Source organism: Peromyscus eremicus, chromosome 15, assembly GCF_949786415.1.
Source record: "Peromyscus eremicus chromosome 15, PerEre_H2_v1, whole genome shotgun sequence".
NCBI classification, from domain to species: domain Eukaryota; kingdom Metazoa; phylum Chordata; class Mammalia; order Rodentia; family Cricetidae; genus Peromyscus; species Peromyscus eremicus.
In genome coordinates, this window is record NC_081431.1 from 68,210,431 (window position 1) to 68,230,590 (window position 20,160).

Below are 20,160 nucleotides of genomic sequence, written 5' to 3' on the forward strand. Positions count from 1 at the left end.
TTTTTTTTTTTTTTTAGTTAATCTTGTATCCTGCCATGTAACTGAAGGTGTTTATCAGCTGTAGGAGTTTCTTGGTCAAATTTTTTGGGATCACTTTGTCATATCATCTGCAAATAGTGAAAGTTTGACTTCTACCTTTCCAATTTGTATCCCCTTGATCTCCTTTTGTTCTCTTATTGCTCTAGCTAGAACTTCAAGTACTATATTGAATAAATATGGGGAGAGCAGGCAACCTTGTCTTGTTCCAGTTCTTAGTGGAATCCCTTTGAGTTTCTCTCCATTTACTTTGATGTTGGCTGTTGCTTGCTATAAATTGCCTTTATTATGTTTAGGTATGTTCCCTGTATTCCTGATCGCTCCAAGACTTTTATTATGAAGGGGTGTTGGATTTTGTCAAATGCCTTTTCTGCATCTAGTGAGATGATCATGTGTTTTTTTTTTTTCTTTCAGTTTGTTTACATGGTGTTTTACATTGACAGACTTTCATATGCTGAACCACCCTTGCATCTCTGGGATGAAGCCTACTTGATCATGGTGGATAATTGTTTTGATGTGTTCTTGGAGTATGTTTGCCAGTATTTTATTGAGTATTTTTGCATCAATGTTCATGAGGAAAATTGGTATGTAGTTTTCTTTCTTAGTTTGGCTTGGGAATCAGGGTAATTGTAGCTTTATAGAAGGAGTTTCGAAACATTTCTTCTGTTTCTATTGTGTGGAACAATTTAAATAGTATTGGTATTATCTCTTCTTTGAAGATCTGGTAGAATTCTGTGTTGAAATCATCTGGTCCTGGGCTTTTTTTCGGTTGGTAGACTTTTAATGACTGTTTCTATTTCCTTAGGGTTTACTGGTAAATTTAAATTGTTTATCTGGTGTTGGTTTAACTTAGGCATGTGGAACCTATCCAGAAAATTATCCATTTCTTTTAGATTTTCCAATTTTGTGGAGTACAGGTTTTTGAAGTATAACCTGATGATTTTCTGGATTTCCTCAATGTTAGTTGTTATGTCTTCTTTTTCATTTCTGATTTTGCTAATTTGGATTCTCTCTTTCTGCCTTTTAATTAGTCTGGATAAGGGCTTGTCTCTCTTGTTTATTTTCTCAAAGAACCAATTCTTTGTTCCATTTAATTTGATGTTGGCTGTTGGTTTGCTGTAAATTGCCTTTATTATGTTTAGGTATGTTCCTTGTATTCCTGATCCCTCCAAGACCTTTATCATAAAGGGGTGTTGGGTTTTGTCAAAGGTCTTTTCAGCATCCAATGAAATGATCATGTGGGTTTTTTTTTTCTTTCAGTTTGTTTATATGGTATATTACATTGACAGACCTTTGTATGTTGAATCAACCTTGCATCTCTGGGATAAAGCCTACTTGATCATGGTGGATAATTTTTTTTGATGTGTTCTTGGAGTCTCTTTGCCATTATTTTATTGAGTATTTTTGCATCAATATTCATGAGGAAAATTGGTCTGTAATTCTCTTTCTTTGTTGCATCTTTGTATGGCTTGGGAATCAGAGTAACTGTAGTCTCATAAAAGAAGTTTGGTAACATTCTTTCTGTTTCTACTGTGTGGAACAATTTGAAAAGTATTGTTATTAATGCTTCTTTGAAAATCTGGTAGAATTCTGCATTGAAACCATCTGGTCCCGGGCTTTTCTTGGTTGGTAGACTTTTAATGACTATTTCTCTTTCCTTCGGGGTTATTGGTAAATTTAAATTGTTTATCTGGTCTTGATTTAGCTTTGGTATGGGGTACCTGTCAAGAAAATTGTCCATTTCTTTTAGATTTTCCATTTTTGTGGAGTACAGGTTTTTGAAGTATGACCTGATGATTCTCTGGTTTCCTCATTGTCAGTTGTTATGTCTCCCTTTTCATTTCTGATTTTGTTAATTTGGATGCTCTCTCTCTGCCTTTTGGTTAGTCTGGATAAGTGCTTGTCTATCTTGTTGATTTTCTCAAAGAACAAACTCTTTGTTTCATTAATTTTTTGTATTGTTCTCTTCTTTTCTATTTTATTGATTTCAGCTCTTAATTTTATTATTTCATGGTGTCTATTCCTCCTGGGTGACTTTGCTTCTACTTGTTCTAGAGCTTTCATGTGTGCTGTTACATCACTAGTGTAAGATTTCTCCAACTTCTTTTTGTGGGTATTTAGTGCTATGAATTTTCCTCTTAGCCTTGCTTTCATAACATCCCATAAATTTGTGTATGTGGTACATTCATTTTCATTGAACTCTAGGAAGTCTTTAATTTCTTTATTTCTTCCTTGACCCATTGGTGATTCAGCTGAGCATCACTAAGTTTCCATGAGATTGTAGGCTTTCTGTAATTTTTGTTGTTGTTGAAATCTAACTTTAAGCCGTGGTTGTCTGATAGAATACAGGAGGTTATTCCAATTTTTTTTGTATCTGTTGAGATTTACTTTGTGACTGAGTATGTGGTCGATTTTAGAGAAGGATCCATGGGGTGCTGAGAAGAAGGTATGTTCTTTTGTGTTAGGGTGGAATGTTATGTAGATATTGATTAAGTCCATTTCAGTCATAACGTCAGTTAGGTCCCTAATTTCTCTGTTAAGTTTTGATCTGGCATATCTGTCCAGTGGTGAGAGTGGGGTGTTGAAGTCTCCTACTATTTATGAATGGGGTTTGATGTGTGATTTAAGCTTTAGTAATGTTGATTTTACATATGTGGGTGCTCTTTTATTTGGGGCATAAATGTTCAGAATTGAAACTTCATCTTGGTGGATCTTTCCTGTAATGAGTATGTAATTTCCTTCTCAATCTCCTTTGAGTGATTTTAATTTGAAGTCTATTTTGATGGATATTAAGGTCCTACACCAGCTTGTTTCTTAAGACCATTTGATTGGAAAGACTTTTCCCAGCCTTTTATTCTTAGGTAGTGTCTATCTTTGAAGTTGAGGTGTGTTTCTTGTATGCAGCAGAAAGATGGGTCCTGCTTTCATATCCATTATGTTAGCTTGTGTCTTTTTATAGGTGAATTAAGTCCATTGATATTAAGGGATATTAATAATCAGTGACTGTTAATTCCTGTTATCTTTTGGTGGTAGTGTGTGTGTATTTCTCTTCTTTGGGATTTACTGCTGTGGAGTTATCTGTTGCCTGTGTGTTTGTCAGTGTATGTGACTTCCTTAGGTTGGAAATTTCCTTCCAGTGCTTTCTGTAGGCTGGATTTATGGATAGATATTGTTTAAATCTGGTTTTGTCTTGGATTTTCCTGTACACTCTGTCTATGATGATTAAAAGTTTTACTGGGTATATTAGTCTAGGCTGGCATCTGTGGTCTCTTAGTATCTGCATTACATCTGTCCAGGACCTGCTGGCTTTCAAAATCACCATTGAAAAGTCAGGTGTTATTCTGATGGGTCTGTCTTTATAAGTCACTTGACCTTTTTGCTTTGCTGTTCTTAATATTCTTTCTTTATTCTGTATGTTTAGTTGTTTAATTATTATGTGGTGAGGGGACTTTTTGGGGGGTCTAGTCTGTTTGGTGTTCTATAGGCTTCTTGTTTCTTCATAGGTATTTCCTTCTTTCAGTTGGGAAAGTTTTCTTCTATGATTTTGTTGAATATATTTTCTGTGCCTTTGAGTTGGTATTCTCCTTCTATCCCTATTATTCTTAGGTTTGGCCTTTTCATGGTGTCCCAGGTTTCCTGGACATTTTGTGTTATGACTTTATTGGCTTTGGTAGTTTCTTTGACTGGTGAATCTATTTCCTCTATTGTATCCTCTACACCAGAGATTCTCTCTTCCATCTTTTGTGTTCTGTTGGTTATGCTTACATCTGTGTTTACTGTTCGTTTACTCAGATTTTCTATTTCCAGCATTCCCTCTGTTTGTGTCTTCTTCACTGTTTCTATTTTACTTTTCAGGTCTTGAACTGTTTCCTTCACATGTTTAAGTGCTTTTTCATGGTTTCCTTGGCTTTCCTTAAGGGAATTATTGATTTCTTCCAATTTTTGTTTGTCTTTTCCTCAATTTCTTTAAGGGGATTTTTCATTTGCTCTTTTCAGGCCTCTAGTATCTTCATGAAGTTATTTTTAAGATCGCTTTCTTCTGCTTCTACATTGTTATGTTCAGGACTTGCTGTTGTAGAAGGGTTAGGTTCTGGTGATACCATATTGCTTTTTATGTTGTTGTATGTATTTTTGCACTGGTGTCTACCCATCTCTTCCTCCAATAGGTGCAAGAAGTGCCTGTGTCTAAGCGAGCTGCTATTGGTCCAATCTGTGCTTTCTGTGTCTGTGTCTCTGGAGGTCCCTCTGGGTTCAATCTTAGCTCTTGGTCTAATTGGAGCTGGCAGATTCTGTGTCTTTGAGAGCTGCTCTTGGTCCAATCCAAGCTAGCTGATTCTGTGACTCACAGAGCTACTGTTGGACTTTTCAGGGCTCTTGGTTCAATCAGAGCTGCCAGATTCTGTGTCTCAGGAAGTCTCTCTTGGTCCAATGAGAATGGGCAGATTCTGTGTCTCAGAAAGCCACTCTTAGTCCAATGAGAGCTGGCAGATTCCCTGTCTCAGGAAGATACTCTTAGTCCAATGAGAGCTGGCAGTTTGGTTTCCATGTTTCAGGAAGTCACTGGGGTCACAGGAAGATGGGTATTGGGGTAGGGCATGGAACTTGTAGATTGCAGGGCCAGAAGGGGGGTTTTGGTGGGGAACCTTCCCACAGGAGTTTTCCCTGCTGGCCAGCAACTGGGGCAGAGTTGGGTGAAGGTTCCTGGGGACTCCAAAGTTTCATGTCTTTTGTGTCATTTTATTACTTTACCTGCCACATATCATCTTGTAGCAGTCAGTTTTGTCATTTGCCCTCACTAGGCCCCATTTAGCCTGTAACCAGTATTGATTTAATAAATGCCAAGGAGCAGTCATCAGTAGAAGCAGGGCTGGGTACATGAGTGAGAAAGGGAGTGAGAGATTGGAGGAGCATGGTTGTAGTCTGCATCAGGGCACTGTGACAATTCCCCTTCCCTAGCAGTGGTACAGCTGTTCCTCCATTGGAGCATCCACAGCAGGGATTATGTCTGCTCTGGTTAGAGGTAGACAAAGTGAATAGCTGTATTTTTATCTAAGCTGAGTGGGGGTGTATATGAACTCTCACAGGAAGACATTCAGGAACAGAGTTTGGGGGTTTCTTGGCCTTGTGGTTTCCCAGATTTACAGATACAGAATTATCAGTAAAATTGTGACAGGGAAGCACAAAAAATGCAATTCTAAAAGGTATTAAAATTCAAGGAATTAAGTCCATAATGCCATTCATAATGGTAGTCCTTTTCTGTAGAGCAGTGCTTCTCACCAGAGGTCATCACTTTGACCTGCCTCTTGGAGACACATGGAAGCATCTTGGGTTGTCACAAGTACTGGCATGCAATAGACAAAAGTCAGGAATGAATCAAATCTTCTACAGCAGCCAGAGAAATTCTCAGATCAATACTCATCTAACCCAACTTGTCAATAATGTCAAAGTTGAGACTGCTTTAAAAGAAAAATTACAAACATGAGACCCAGATAATGTTATACCATCTTGAACCTCTGTGACTGCCCAAAAGTGATATAGCCATTTTGTCTTTCTGCTTTCTTATGTAGAACCTGAGGACAATAAGATTTAGTTCTTAGTGCTTGTTAATGAGCAGAACTCTTGACTAGTGCCTAATGCATTGGAAAACAAAAGCCAGGAAAAAATGCTTAATTATTATATATTTCTCACCCACCTCCCCTTTCTTTCTATCTAAGTTAATGGCAGGATCGGGGTGGGGGTTGCTGTTTTGTACTAAGCTTATTTGGCAATTATTCCATTCTTAGAGACAGGGAGGAAACATGAACAGAAAAGTTCTAAGCTTGTGTGGAAAAAAAAATATGACTATTCTCCCAGGATTGCTTATGACCTTAGGCAAAGCAAATTTCTGCCTCTCTGGTTAGTTTCCTTAACCATTTAAAAGATGAGAGTTCTTTTCCCCTTACTTGTCTCAAAAATTAAAATAATGTGGTACTTAGGAAAAGCAATGATCTGCCCAGAGGTGATGGAGAAATGATTTTTACTTCAGCAACATGTTCAAATTCTTTCAGAACTGAGACAAATTATCTAAATGGAGGGATTTAAGCATTCACCTAGATTTTGATTGAGAAAAAAGTGCTTCTGTTGCCCATTTTCCAGTGAATGTCTCTATATCCATGTGTATATAGGCAGGACTAATTGGACTCAATGATATTTGGGAAAATATAAGAGAACAGGAAATTGTGAGGAGGGCACAGTTGATGGAACAGGTCTAAGAAGAGTTGGAGGAGAAACTGGAGGTGGATAGGATCAAAACACATTGCACACACAAATGATATTCTTAAATAGTAAATTAAAATGCATTTAAAATATATTAAGGAATTATTTACACAACATTTAAATGTATATTGAAATAAATTGGATATAATTTCACACATAATTCACCAGTGAATCCAACATTGAATTCAAGCCAATTGTGAAAGCCCATGCCTTTAATATGAGAACTCAGGAGTCAAAGGCAGGCAGATTCCCTTGAGTTGAAGACTAGTCTTGTCTATAAAGTAAATTCCAGGCAAACTAGGATTACTTACTGAGACTCTGTCGTAAAAAATAAGACAAAGTTTGAAATTTCCCACTATATCCATTTCTACTCTACATAGTTCATTCCATTTCATATTTTCCCAGTTTTGTTTCAACTTTTTTTTTTTTTTTTACAAATTTGGAATATCTTTAATTTTTTTTCTTATTTTGCCCAGTTTAGAGAACATTTGATTCTTGTTTTCAAAAGATTGACTCTTGACTCGCCCAACCACATATCTTTTCCTTTGCCTCTAAAGATTATTGTTTGTATTATTATTTTAAAATTGTAAAGTTTATAAAATCTACATTTTTGCATGTAGCTCAGGTTGTTTTCCAGTTTTACCATGAGTTGGTTTCAGAGATATAAGCATAATACCATGGCATTTATTGCTTTAAAAATTATGTAAATAAAATTATGCAGATATATAACTTAAGTGGAACCTATAAAAGGAAATGCAATCTTGTTACTAAATTCAAATGCTAAAGGAAAATATCCCAAGCACCATCCATAGAATGCTTTTTTTCTCTAGACTTAGACTCTCTTCCTATATCTTCAATGACAATTTGCATTCATACTCATCCTATTTTGTCTTCCTAGAGTACTATTTTTGTTGCTGCTGCAGGTGGCCCTCTTGTTTTTAAACTTTTCTGTTAAGTTTACTAGAGTGGACTGGTTACCTTGCAGTAGAATCTGAAACAGCTTTGTGATCTAGAAATTAGTTGAGCCTTGTGTGAGAATCAACCTGTCATGGGGTGAGCAAGGGAAACGTGAAAGTTTCTTTTGTTTATTTGCTTTTGTTTTTTAAGAAGGCAGTATTGTATAAATGCAAACACAGGACTGTAAGGTAGTAATAGCAGAGGCCTCCTCTGACTATAATGGGGAGCTCTTTGGTGGGATGCCTGATGCTCCTTAAGCTTCAATTCTAATTAACATCAAGGAGTAGGCATAGGGTCCTGGCCATGACCTTAAGAAGGTGAAACTCTTCAACCAGCACAGTGTTGAGGTAGAGAATAAAGAGAGTCACAGCTACAACCCAAGTATGAATAGCCCCAGCAGCTGGTGTCCTATTATTTTGGGGTCTGAAAGTGAAGACAATGAGGGATCTTTTTGCACGTGAGATTCTTGAACATTTTTTACATATTATTTTGGATATATGGTCACATGTAGCCAAAACAGGCCTCCTATTGGCTATATAGCCAAGAATGACCCTGAATTTCTGATTCTCCTGCCTCTAACTTCTGAATGTGGGGATTACAGACACATGCCACCACTTACAGTGTATGGTGTAAGGATGGGACCTATAGCTTTATACATGCCAACTGAGGGAAATACACAGAATTGTCCTTCAACAGCATAAAAGCTAAGCTTTTACATACTTCACTGATGAGATGGCCAACAAAGGATTTTCAAACTATGTCTAGATTATCTCCTGAACCTTCAGTGCTCTTGGAGGAATCCAGCAGGGCTCTGCCTGTTGGACATTTGCTTAGAATTTCCTATCTATGGAACAATGAACATTTTTCCCTTCATCTTTGAAGGTCTGAAACTTCAATGGCAGGGGTCATCTCCAAACCAAGCTTTCCTATGTGCTTCTGCATGAACATCTTTCATTCTTTTGATAAACATAATCTATTTTCAATACCTATCTCATTCATTCATTTCACTGGTCTTTATACCTAGAATTCTTTTTGTTTTTGTACTTAGAATTCTTGTTGAACCAAATGTAACATTTTGGATCTGTCTTCCCTGAAAAGAAACTTTTCTTCTATTATCTTTCCCTTTATCCTTTATTCTGATTGTCTCCTACAACAGTTTCTCAAATTTTATTTTCCCAGATCATTAGCTAGGCCCTTAGCATTGTTGTATTGTATTTTTGATTCCATAAACTGACTTTTAAAGTGTTCAAATCTTTTAATTTTTTCTTTGTCTTTCTTTTTTTTTCTTACATTCTGACAAGTACAATGTATACATTTCTGTTCATGTGTTTTAAAATATATAAACATTATGAAAAGACTAAGTTATACTAATTAACATATATTTACTCACATAGTATTTTTTGTGGAAACAATATTTCAAGTGGACTCTCTCGGGTCTCAATAATTTTCAAGATTAAAATGCATTGTTAGTAATGCAGAGAGCTGAATATGCACTATCTCACGTATGTGTGGAATTTACAAAACACAAGGCCAGAGATTGTCAATAGCACAAACATCAGTTAAGGGAAGGAAAAAAATCCATGAGATGTATTGTACAAATTAGGTAACTATAGAGACTGTTTTTTTTTTCATTTTTAATGTTATTCTCTTTTTAATGAATAAAACAGATTCTTGTTTTCTTCACAACACCCTACATTTACTTTTTAGATATTTTCTGTAAACATTTCTGTTTCTTCTTAGTCATCTGAGTGTTCTTATACATTGATAATTGTGTGCATGTGTGTACATGTGCATGGGGAGGCCCATGAAGGGTACCCTGGTGTCTTCCTGTAACTGTCTGCTTCCTTTGAGGCAGGGCCTTTGGCTGAACTTGGGGTTTCCAGTTTTCAGGAAATCAATGATCTTTAGATTCATTGAGAGACTTTGCCTCAAAACTAAGATGAAGTGCAACTGAGGAAGGCACTAGAAGTTGATACATGGCCTTCACACACACACACACACACACACACACACACACACACACACACACACTGAGGTTATTTCATTTAAATGGTGCCTTCTCTTATTTTACTCTTATTAGAAGAAATAAAATCACACTTTAATGCAAGTCTTTTTCATACTATGAGAGAGCATTTCAGTCAAATAACAAATGTCCTTCACATTTTTTTTTTCATTTTATCTAGTGCTACTAACCAATACTAGAATTAGTAACCCATTACTTTTGGCACATCTCTGACCAAGTTATGACATAATAATGCAGTGAATTTTTATCTTGAGATTTAGAGGAAAACCATTAGCACAAAGGTGTGTATTAATTCCTTGATTTAATGAGACATAAATGGTTTGGTAGAAATAGAGGAATAAAAACATTTTGTGTCCTGTGAGTGCATAGCTTTATTAATGTCCCTCTTTGTGGAGAGATGAACAGTTGCAATACAGAATAACTAGAGAAGATGCACGGAGGCTTACCTGTATGCACAGTTGCCCTCATGTGGGAACATGGGAGAAGGCTGGCCAGTAATATTGTGAAGAACAGCTATTTCCTCACAATTTCTCAGAGTCCTCACTAGTTGGCATCACTGTATCCACTGGTAGTGCAACTACAGAACATTATTTGAGTAAATAACCCAGCTCTGTGAAATGGATAAATCACCCAAAAGCAGAAGGTGTGAAGAGGCTTGCCTGGGCTTCCTGTGTCTGTCACTTAGTTGCTGTAGCAACCATTGCTAACAAAACAATAAAACCCATGGTAACCTTTATGGTTGTGTGGAATTGGGGGGGGGATTAGCAAAGAACTTGGCTCATCCTTTCTCAGGGGACCCACTCGAATCATTGAAGCTTAATGTCATTTGTCTGCATTTCTTTCAACAAAACAGTCCACATACCAATTTGCTTAAATGGTGGATGCACATGACAAATCTAATTATCCTTTATCTCACACAGTCATTAATCATTCCTATCCATTATTCATTGGCTATCCATAGCCACTACAGTCTTCAGTACATGAAACTTCAATATATATTACAGTATCTTGTTTGTAAGTGGCATTTGTCTCTGAAATGGGATATACAATGTTTCTGAGTTAGAGGAAATATTCTTGGCATGGAAGCCAGTGATATGTTTTGTGGCATTATTCTCATAATCTATAAAATTAATAAAATGAAGACAGTGCACTGGAGATTATTGTGAGGCTGTAGATGAGTATTCCCTAGTTGTTAACTAATACTGTGAGGTGAATCTACAATCATACCCAGGGAGCCCATCAATACAATCTACAACAATACCCAGGAACCCCACTGATACAAGCTACAGCCATACCCAAGAACTACACAGATACAACCTACAACAATACCCATGAACCCATCAATGCAAACTACAACAATACTCAAGGACCCCACTGATACAACTTACAACCATACCCAGGGACCCCACCAATACAAACTACAATACCCAATGATCCTAATAATACAACCTACAACAATGCCCAAGGATCCCACAGATATAACTTGCAACAATACCCAAGGGTCTCAGATACAATCTACAGTAATTTACAGGATCCCACTTCATTTTGAAAATACGTTTTAAGTCACGTGATGCAACAGGTGGATGTCATATGAAATCTCTTAATTTCAGATTTCCCACCTCAGTCTCTGCCATCATCTTCCCTGTGTCATTGCAGACAATCAGCCTGTTGACTGAATAATTATCTGACCAGGACAGAGTCAACTGCTTAGTATATTTCTGTTGACAAAATACAGCAAGTCGCTTAACCTATGTTTTTATCAGTGAAAAGAAAAAGGCAAATTGCACATGCTATAAATTCACTATGGAGTTCTGCCTGCTGCTGTGGAGGTAGGGAAGGAAAACAGTGGTTTTAGCAGCTCGTTTTTCCTGGGGCATGCTTCTAGATCAGTCAGCTCTGCTGTCTAACTCAATCTGTCTGAAAATAACTAGTAGTGATTATACTGCCAAATGTGTCTGTCCTCCATATCCTTTCTCACACCTTTGGAGGACCAACTTGATCACGGATTCCTCAAAAGATTTGTGTGACACATTATATAGAAGACAGAGGTGCAGAACCAGATTGAAGTTGAAACCAATAAGAGATGTTAAAACAAAACAAAACAAAACAAAACAAACAAACATATAAGTACAGGAAGGGGATATAAGGAAGGGGAGAGAAATTCAGATGTTCGCTTTCTCCCTACCTAGAATCCTTTTCTACACATTATCTTTTCCTAAATATCTCCATTTCTTTAAAAATATCTCCATTTCTTTAAAAATATGTATTGTTGTTGCTGTTTTTTAAGTTGCTTGTGTGTTTAATAGCTTTGTACCCGAGCCTGTGTATAGTTGCGTGGTACAGCCAGAAGAGGGCATCAGATCCCCTGGAACTAGAGTTAAAGGAGCTTGGGAGCTACCTGAAATGGATGCTGGGAATGAAATTCAGTTCTTCTGCAGGAGCAGCACATGGGCTTAACTACTGAGCCATCTCTCCAGTCTCAGTGTTTCCGTTTCTTATCTCATCAGTGAGACAATGTTCTTAAGGAAAATCTCATAGATATTTACACATATTGCTTGTCTCTAGCAACCTCATAGTTGCCATTAGGTGGAGAGTGGAAAGATCAATGAGAGGGAAGGTGGCTTTGGGTATTTAGGTATTCGGGTATTTGCCTTTGTGACAGCAAGGATATTCTAGGCAAACTTTTCAAGAATAACTGTTGCATGACAATAACTTATTTTAACAAAAGTGTTTCCATTGTGAGAAAATACAAAATGGTGAGAAATTTTGTTAGAGATCTAGATTGCTTTTACTTAAAACTCGTGAAAGTAGGGGAATATTCACAGTATAAAGTCAGAACCAAGGGTTTTATAAGGTGAGGACAAAAAAAAGGAATGTTTTTGTTAAGTTGATGGGTTAGGTTCTGGCGACTTGTGGTTATGTCTTATAAAGGTTAGAGCAGAAATGTGTGCCCTTCACAGAGACTTATTGGAACCTCCAGTTTCCAGGAAAGACTGATCTATTGTAGGATCTCTCTGGTTCTTTCAATTCTATGTTAGACTGTGAACGCTTTACTATGACTGACTCCATTTGTGTTTAATCTGGTCGGGTGTCTGCTGCAGGAGCTGGGTCAAAACAATGCTAGATGCTTTCTAATTACCATGGGCACTTCCATCTACTACTCTACTCTAGCCCCAGACTTACCAATTATTTCTTACTCTTTTCCCTCCCTTACTTACCATACTTGGTCTTTTACCAACTCTGCGGATCCTATCTCCCAAATGTCCCATGACTTTCTTACTTGTCTAGTACTGTTACTATGATCACTGTTGGAACTACTGTCGTCTGTCAGCTAGGTGTGATATCACTTTATTCTTAAGCATGTTCTTTACTTTTAATTATGTGTATATGCGTGTATCCATGTTGGGGTATTTGCGAGTGAGTTCAGGTGCTCTAGGGAAAAGGCCAGAGGTGTCAGAACTGGGAACTTAACTCAGGACCTCTGCAAGAACAATATGCACTTTAACCACTGAGTAAGATCTTCAGGCCCTAAATCTTATATTAATTTAAACTAACTTTCATACCTTTTTACCATCAAATAACTTTAAACATTTAGGAATGATGATGAAACTTTAGAAACAAAGGTCTCTGTGGTTGAGTATTATTTTAAGGTGGGTTATTTTGTTTATGTCACATTTGTTTAACTCTGTAAAGCTGTGTTACTGTGCCTGATTAAAATACCTGATAGTCTAATAAAGAACTGAACAGCCAATAGCAAGGCAGGAGAAAGGATAGGTGGGGTTGGCAGGCAGAGAGAATATATAGAGGGAGAAATCTGGGAGAGAAAAAGAAGTAGCCAGAGAAGGAGTAGGACATCAGGGCCAGCCACCCAACTACACAACCTGCAATGGTGTAAGAAAGAAAAGTACACAGAAACAGAAAAAGGTAAAAACCTAGAAGCAAAAAGTAGATGGGCTAATTTAGGTTAACAAAAGCTGACAAGAACCAAGCCAAGCTAAGACTGGGCATTTATAATTAAGAATTAGCCTCTATGTGTGATTTATTTGGTAGCTGGGTGGCAGGCCCCCCAAACCAGTAAAAATAACCAACAACGGGTCTCACCTCAAAGGGAAGACAGCATCCGTCCTTGAGACAAGTGAGTGACCAGAGTTGGGAAACAGATTTAAGTTACCACAAATACCATGCTCCAACATGTTACATGAAATTTTTATAGTAACAGAACAGATTTATACATGGAAACCCTTTACATACACTTTGGTGGAAAAATCAGGTATGTAGGTTATAGCAAGTGGAGAGATTTCTGCCATAGACACCAGAAGCCTTCTTAATCACAGAAATGTTTGGTGACACACAGGGGTGGATGATAAATAGCTATTTGGGAGGCTAAGATGCATCAAGATACTCGACTCTGGACCTGGAAGGTTCCAACTCTTTATAGTCATTGGTAATCTAAATTAGTCAGTCAGCCCTTCTAGAACATTCCATGTATGTATGGATTCTTTTCAGAATCTTTAATTCATGCTAGCTTTCCTGTCAGATTTCTCACTGTTTAGCTAAGTGATGTCAAGTCTATTTCTAAGGCTTTTTATTAAAAATCAGAAACAATTATATTGACTTAATTGACTTACTACAAGTGTTAATTCTGTGTATGTATATGCCCCTGAAGAGACTTAGTGTGCAGGAAATACTCTGCAAATATTAGCTGTTACTATTATTATACACAGAGATCCCGTGAGATACTAAATGCATTTATGATGATTCTCCTTTTAAACTTAAACCATATTATCATTTCCAATTAATTCTGGAGTAAGTTTCAGAATTCTTTTTTTTTTCTGAGACAGGGTTTCTCTGTGTAGCTTTGGAGCCTGTCCTCGAACTCAGTCTGTAGCCCAGGCTGGACTTGAACTCACAGAGATCTGCCTGTCTCTGCCTCCAGGATGCTGGAGGTAAAGGTGTGTGCCACCACCACCCGGCCTCAAAATTCTTGATAGAGTTCTAAATGATCTTTCAAGGTTCATCTCTGCACAGTATTCCAGTGCCAATTGGCTATTTTCTATGTTCTCTCTCTCTCTCTCTCTCTCTCTCTCTCTCTCTCTCTCTCTCTCTCTCTCTCTCTCCTCTTTCTCTGTTTCTCTCACTCACTCTCTTCTCTCTCTCTTTCTCTCTCTCTCATTATTTCTAACATCGATGATTTAATTTAAATTTCTTTGCCTCTCAGGATTCATTTTCATCTAGACCTTCCCATATGCAGCTCTCCTTCCCCTTCTTAGGCTGGATTTCCATTTGTCTTTCCTTCAGTACTGACATTGTTTCAGAATCCGATTTGCAGAGCACTTTCTAGGGACACTATTATGTGATACTATTATGTAAGTACTCAAGACTAAGTCACATAAATCAAGTCTCCCATTTTTGGCAATTTTAAAATACCTAGAAGTACAGCTAATTAGTTACTTATGTGATTATGTGCCTTAATTTTTCTATCATGTAAATTTCATTTTGTTTTTAGAAATATTATATGTATGGGAGATGTTCTCTTTGTTAACCGTTGTATGACCTGCATCTAAACTATTACCTGACATCTTGTTCTGTCTACACTATTTGTAAGTAAATGGATCAGAGAAATACATGCAGATTTACTCTGATGCTTTCTTTTTCTAGTGATTTGTCCTAGATTCAATAACTAGGAAAATAAGCGATTGCCACAGAGGTAGTACTTGTGGCTTGGACCCGAAATGTCCTCTGCAGGCTCATGTTTGAATGTTTGTGCTTTAAGATGCTGTGAAGGCTTTAGGAGTTGGCTCTAGGTGGTGGAAGTAAGAAAGAGGATCTGGGCTTTGGAAAGGGATCGCCCAGCCCTTTGTACAGATGTTAGTCTCCTCTTCCTTGACCCAAAACCTTGTGAACAGTCTTGGACTGAAAACACAAAGTATTTTGTCCCATGTGTGCTGCCTCTGTTTTGCAGCCATGTGAAAGCTAGCCAGCAAAGCACAGTAACTACCCAGTGTGAAAGTAAAGCAAAGTGTCCCAGGCCTCTGTTATCACAAATTACGTTGTCTCCCGTTCTGTTCACTTAACTCAGACATGGTCATGACCAAACCATTAAGTAGTATCTTGCTAAGAGGGTTAGTATAAGGTCCCAAATGCATTTTTTTTAACTTTTAAAAGACTTTTGTTTGTATTTTATATGAGCATTTTATTTCTTGTATATATGTGTTCTGTGTTTACTTTTGGTGCCCATGGAGACCAGAAGAGGCAAGTAAGGTGTCCTGGAACTGGGGTTCCAGATGATTATGGGCCACTAAATGGGTGTTGGGAAACAAGCCTGGGTCCTTGACTAGAGCAGCAAGTGATTTTAAGTACTAAGTCGTTTCTCAGATCTCCAAATTAAAATTTTTGAATTAGTGAGATTGGTAAATCGGGGCATGTAAGATTAGGATTAAATACACACATATACATCTCTATATATTCATAAATGATTTATTAAAATTAAACACATATTTATGTTGGAATCAAACCTGAGTGTTAGTATTTCTTCTACCACATCTTATTAAGATCAATTCTTGGCATAAAAAAAAAAGAATTGTAGATTTTTTTGGAAGATTTCTTAAATTAACTACAAATCAGACATAGCAAGATTTAAAATAAAAATAGTGGCCTGGTTCAGGCCAATGTCCAACATCTGGCCAACTCATAGTCTTTCTACATTGCAAGAAGAAGCGGTGACTCCAATGTGAAGGATGCTGGGAACGCAAGCTTAGACAGTTTTAAAATGGACCTTTGTTAGAAGAGTCTTCTCTTCACTCCCTTGGTGAGTCATTTGGAGCGAATAGGTCATAGCTTCCTTAAATATATTTAAATTTGGTTTTAATAAGTCATATTATTAGACCAAATAGTAGGTTCCCTTTTCAGAATTGGGATTAAATATGGGCTGGGAAGATGCCTCAGGCGTTAAAGTGCTTGCCACATAGGCAAGAGCAGCGTACTTTCCCTGAACCCACAGAAATTCTGAGTAACTCAGGCACCCACTTATAACTCCAGCCTCAGAAAGCAGAGATGATATTCCTGGTGCAAACTGGCTAGCCAGTCCAGCCATATTGGTAAGCTTTGGGTTTTCATGAGATAGAGTGGATAAGATTCCTGACATCAGCTTCAGGACTCCACAGGTGCAAGCACACACTAATGGGCACCACACAAATACATATGGCTTGAATACATATTTTCATAACGAGTGAGCACAGTTGTCTCTTTCTGTGTGTGGATTATTCATTCAAATACCTCACCGAAACCAGACTCAAACCTACTTAGAATAAACAGTCTCTGAACTGAACTTCTGCTGTCATTATGTCCTTGGCTGGTGAAGTTTAGGTAAACGTGACAAAAGTTATGGTTATCCTGAGAGAAAGACCTCAGTTGAGGAAAAAAAAAAAAAAAGCCTCCATCCTATTGGCACATAAGCAAGCCTGGGGACATTTTGATTAATCACTGATATGGGAAGGTCTAGCCAACTATGAGTAGTGCTGAACCTGGGCAAGGGGCCCTGGGTTGTATAAGAAAGCACACAGGACAAGCCATGGAGCAAGCCACTAAGCACCTTTCCTTTATGGTCACTTCAGTTCATCCCTCCAGGTTCCCGCCCTGCTTGAGTTCCTGCCTTTACTGCCTTCAGGGATAGACTGTGATCAAAGGCTGTAAGATGAAATAAATCCATTTTTTCTCAGGTTGGTTTTTGGTCATGTTATTTTATCACAGCAATAGGTAGCAAACTAGGACATTCCTCAAACCCTGTAGAAGTGTATCCATGTCCTAGTGTTTTTACATTGCACCCTGGATTATAAATAATCTGAAAATCATTTACAATATAGAAGGACGAGTGTCCATTCCATGGAAATACTGTCCTGTTTTACATAACTGACATGAGAGCTGATTATGTGAAGAGTCCCGGAATGGTAAAGGATAGCTATGTAGATTTCTGCAAGACCTCCATTTGCCAAACATTATTAATGTTCTTGTTAGTGGTGTTGGTGGTGGTGGTGTGTATGTGTGTTGTTTCATGGGGACAGGGGGTCACACATGTGGAAGCCACAAGACAGCTTCAGGAAGTCATTTCTCTCCTTCCAGTCTGGTTCCTGGAAGAGAACTGAAGCCATCATGCTTGTGCCACAAGAGCTTTTATCCCTGAACCATCTCACCAGCCTTTGTTGAATATTTCTCTTTTATTTAATACTTTTGTAGTCTGTAGTCTACACCATCAATGCTACTGACAAAAATTGTGTTAGTACTTCCTGTAATTTAAAGTTACTTTGTGGCTTCTACACTTAGGCAATATTGACCAAATACAATGCTTTCTTTGTCAGCCTAGAGGAGGTGAAACACATTTACTTAAAGTAGTAATAAAGATATAAATTAGTACAAGTACATTATGACCTGGAAAAGAATTTTCAGATGAGAGAATGGTTTACATTTGATGAGGACTGTATATAAAATACATATGATGTATTGATATATTTATAATGTATAAATATAATGTGTATATGCTGATATGTATGTATATATCTGTATACATACATATAAATCATTTTATGTTTGAAGCTCAACTTCTCTTTGTTCTTGCTGTTTAGATGATCTTTCTCTTGTTCCTTTTGTGTGCCAGAGACATTTATACTTCTCTGTTCCTGCCCTAACCTTTTCTTGATTACAGGCCTTGAGCTAATTAGTCATTGTGATTCCAAAGTTCAACACAAACAGCTTTGTTCCCGCTCTTGCAAAGGCAGGAAGACACATCAGTATTCAAAAGGGACCTCTAGAAAACAACCCAAGATCATCTGGGACTAGATCTTCCCTTTTGAATCAACACAATACACATCCACCATTCACCAAGTATAGTTTTGAAATTCTGTAGACTTTCCAAATGAGCCCTATTATAATGAAATATTCATAGTATGCTAATATAAGCGTAAATAGCATATGAGGCCACATATAAATGATGCAGACTTCTAGTAAGTAAAGATGCTCATTACTCTAGGACTTGAAGATTTTATGCTAGAGTGCATGTTCAGGAATATCTCCCTGAACTGAAAGAGTCAGGAAATTCGGGGGCAGCAAGAGAGTGGTCAAGAGATGTTTACTAAGCCTGTAGCTGTCAGAGCAGCTCCTGAGACCAATATGGGGATAGGGGAGATCCGATTGTTGCAATTGTTCTCTGACCTGCATAGGTGGGATGTGGCATATATGCATGCATGTGTGCACACACACATACACACACACACACACACACACACACACATATATACACAGAGAGAGAGAGAGAGAGAGAGAGAGAGAGAGAGAGAGAGAGAGAAACAAGTAAGTATAAGGGAAGAAAAGTTAAAAAAAAAAAAAAAAAACCAAACAAATCAAAGTTGCTTTTTGTTTTGTGGGTGTGTATAAATCTCCAGGAAATGCAATTGTGTCCTGGGTTGTTGGGTTTATCTACAGAATTCAGAGTATTATTGTGCTAAAATAGTTAATTCCTTTTTTAAAATGGCATGGTTGGAGTGGAGCTCTTAGCAGAGCATTTGCCTAGCATGTGCTAGGTTCCATTTCCAGTGCCTAAAATAAAAGCAAGGCACAGTTTAAAACCTCGGGGATATAACAGCGCAGCACAGAAGGCCTGGATTCCTAATTCTTGTCTTCTATTGGAGAGAACAAGGGTCTCCTGACTCCATGTCCTATTTCTGCTCTGTAGCAGATACTGCAACAAGTGATTACCATCGAAGGAGGGGCTCTCCCAATTAGCTGTTCTCCTCTCTATCATTGCCTTCACACTCTGAGACTTCAATCTCTACTGCTTTCCTAATTTTAAACTTGAAAAATGTTTTTTTTTTTAAATCAACTCTTGTTATATCTATTCTTGTGGAACCGTCAATAGTAATAAGATTTAAAGTGAATCTACATGACCGTATGTTTCAAACGGAGAGGTAAAGTGCAGGGAGGGAGTGTTTCTTTATACAAGTCAAGAGCATACCTTATTTTTAATTAATGATGCATTTATGGGAGAGGTTGCGTTGTGGCCATCCCACCCACCTGCTTTACATTAGCTTACTTGCTTCTCAGGTCAGTGAAGTGCAATAGCTGTAATAAGTCAGTGGTAGTAGGAGCTGAGCTGGATGAAAAGTTTGAAAATGTGTGAATTCTTAGGATAAAATGTCAGAGGATGTATACTCAGTCTATTTCTTAATCTGCTAGTGAGGTTCTGGAGCCAGGCAAATTTTCATGTTTACTTACACTCTCTCTCTCTCTCTCTCTCTCTCTCTCTCTCTCTCTCTCTCTCTCTCTCTCTCTCTCTCTGTGTGTGTATGTGTGTCTGTCTGTCTGTCTGTCTGTCTGTATACATTCACATGTGGAAGTTAAAGTTGACATGGGTTGATTCTCTATCCCATTTTTGATTTTTTTTTTTTTAAAGTCAGGATCTCTCACTGAATCTAGAGCTTATCCGTTTGGCTAGCCTGACTGACCATTGAGCCTTAGTGGTTTTCTTGTCTACATCCTCCAGTTCTGGGGCTACAGGGGCACACAACGGAATGTAGTATGTGGGGGCTGATGACACAAAGGTAGTTTCTCACGCTTGCATGGCAATCCAACTGGGCATCTCCAACCCCTTCCTCTGTTTACTTCTTCATGTTACACATTTTTAAGCATGTGCTTGTGTTATTTTTTCACGTTTATTATGTATGTACTTGTTTTGTTGGGTGTCGGATACATTTCATAGCACACAAGTGAAGATCAGGAGACAACTTGTGGGAGTCAGTTTTCTCCTTCCACCATGTGGGACCCGAAGGTGGAACTCAGTTCATCCACATTGGCAGCAAGTGCCTTTACCTGCCTAGACATCTCACCGGCTCTCCTTGTTA